Source organism: Rattus norvegicus, chromosome 3 (genome assembly GCF_036323735.1).
Source record: "Rattus norvegicus strain BN/NHsdMcwi chromosome 3, GRCr8, whole genome shotgun sequence".
Taxonomy (NCBI): domain Eukaryota; kingdom Metazoa; phylum Chordata; class Mammalia; order Rodentia; family Muridae; genus Rattus; species Rattus norvegicus.
In genome coordinates this window covers 125,471,034-125,473,588 of record NC_086021.1, presented here as the reverse complement: position 1 = coordinate 125,473,588, position 2,555 = coordinate 125,471,034, and the positions used below count along the sequence as shown (strand labels likewise).

At 47.1% G+C, this 2,555-nt stretch overlaps 1 non-coding gene across 1 annotated transcript; it reads left to right on the top strand.

Moving 5' to 3' along the window:
* Nucleotides 1–2,101: 2,101 nt before the first annotated feature.
* Nucleotides 2,102–2,263, top strand: LOC120102023 (U1 spliceosomal RNA). The gene has a single exon (XR_005503065.1). It is a non-coding gene; the product is annotated as a U1 spliceosomal RNA (small nuclear RNA).
* The last annotated feature ends 292 nt before the right edge of the window (nt 2,264–2,555 follow it).

Genomic DNA, 2,555 nt, shown 5'->3' with positions numbered 1-2,555 from the left:
GTGCCAGAGGGTCCTTGACAGTGAGCAGACAGTAAGTAAGGTGCTTACTGCCAAGTGCCAAGCAGGAGGCAGAGCTGGGTAGAGCTGTGAGGGCCAAGAGTTTCCAGGAAGATTACATCCCTCTCTTGGTCCCTGAAGAAGAGCAGACTCAAAAAAGAGAGGATTGGGGACATTGGAGAGAGATGAAGGAAAGCCAGCTGCTGCTAGTAAGTCTGGTCTTCAGACATTAAAGTCACAGCCTCAGTGTCCGCGAGCTCTGGCATGGTGATCTGGTTTAGTGCAATACTTCCCCGTTCCAAGAGAATGCTGGGGTGCTTCAGTTTACAGAACCAGCACGGTTTCCCATTAAAAGCAAGAGAACCAGCAGATGATGGAAGATATGGGGAGAGATTCCTCCAGAGAATGAAGAGAGACTCTTGTCCTATCAGTGATCTTTAAATCAATCCTGGGACACTTGCTCGGAAAGAGCTCCCTGTGGGAAAAGCCCCTGAGCAGATCCACTTCTTCCCTGAGAGTGCCCTGACACCACCTACCAAGAAGGAAGGTGGGGCGGACGGAGCACTTGAGTGGGGTTGTGCCTGCTGTATAGAAACATCTTGCTAGCTAGACTCGGAATGCACATGTTAGGTGTGTGCACATTCCCTTCTGTGACAGGTTACATAATATGTCTGTTGTCCAGGGCACTGATGACTACAGTGCTAGAACTCAGAGATGCAGAAGGCAACAAGTCCCAGGCTAAGTTCGTTCTCCCAGTATTCACACTGAGATGCAATGTTTGAAGTCAGCAGTGTCCCCATTGTACAACGAGGTCCTAGTATGCAGTAACTGAAGTTAGGGCTCTGAGTATAACCGTAGGCTGAGATCAAGGACTGAGATCTGTCACTGGGAGCTTTCTTCTTGTGTCCTTTACCTCGGATGTCCTGGGTCCCTGCTTCTTTTCTCCTCTTTCTTCTCACCCTTCTTTATCCATTCCTCCTTCTCACCCAGCTCTCCTTTCCTACCCTAACACTTAGTCACAGTGGGGCAGTAGATGGTCACACAGGGAGTCACATGACTCTACATGGGCATCCCTTGTGATCTTCAGCTCTAGTGTTGTTTATTAGAGAGACCAGATAGGATTTGGGTAGAGATTTTGATTTTGGTAGGGATTTGGTAGAGATGCCATAGCTATAGATTCATGGTCACATGGAGCCCTCAATAGGACAGTAGGTGTGTCCTGGAGAAGAGGGTGGGATCAATTTCAGGGGAGGTGACTCTAGAAGTTCCACATTTAAGAGAGAAAGTTCAAGAAAGTTCTCTCTCTCTCTCTCTCCTCTCACTCTTGTGTACATGCACGCACACATGCACACTTGTGTACACACACACACACACCAAAGTTAGTAAGGAGCCACTTTCAGTTCTCAGCTGTCCTCAGAGGTGACTGCATTGGCGGAGAGCACCCTGGGCACTGTCCTCAGAGCTGAGTTTGTAGACCTGACCTCACTGTCCTTCTGGCTCACTTGCTCCAGGCTTCCATTTGCTTTTCCATAAATGGTGCTTCTGTGGCTTGAGGACCAGGGTGCCAAGGCTTACAGTCACTGTAGGCCCTAGGGCTTTCTGCTGGAATTGGCACAAGCTTTACCACCAAATTCTGATCCTATCGCTTCCCTGAAAGCTGTTAGGTGCCCCGCCCGTGTGCTAACAGAAAGTCCCTTTATGGCAATTGGTTGGCTGAAGGAAGCCCTCTGGAGGACACTCAGAATATGTAGTTGTCTTGTGATTCAAGGGACTCAGTTCTAGAGAGGTGGTCAATGAGCAGGGGAAGGGCTAATTAAGATTACAAGTAGGAAGGGTGTTCAGGAGGGAAATATGATAGCCTTGGGGGTCACAGGAAAGCTCTGTAAAGAATGAAGTTGGGGAGACACCCAGTGTTCCATGATGCTTTGCATTGGAGGGTGTGGTCTTAGTGACTGTATCATCTTGTCCTCACTGAAATCCAGCCTAATACCTGAGCAGTTGTTTCCAGTCTTGGTGGATACCTCATTCTTTCTGTTTTGGGAGGGGGTTCCTTTGCAAGGTCTCTATAACTTATTTTTCCTGTGAAGTAAATGTGATGGGAGCTATGTACACCGGGCAGGGGAGATGCCATGATGACAAAGGCAGGTTTTCCAGTGTGAGGCTCATCAATTGCTCTCAGGATGAGCTGACCCCTGTGATTTCCCCTAATTCTGGGGACGTGACTGCATAATTTGTGGTAGTGGGAGACCATGTTTGCATTCTCCTCCAGGGGAACAAAAGAAACATTTATATTATCAATTAGATGTGCAAGGCAAACACATATCTTTATTTTCTGTGGTGGGTCTGTTCTTGTTCCATTGGGAAAATACTTTCCTAGTTAACGCATCTTAGACTCTTGTGGTTTAAAAATACCTTTTATTTTAAAAATGGCCAATATTAGGGAAGCATCTTTTCAGTAAATCTTCACTGTTTGCTTTTTTCTCTCTCTTGTTTCTTCTTTCCAAGATGGAAGTCTCATTAATGGCCTCAGATCCTTGCACATGGGTTCATCTAAGCCA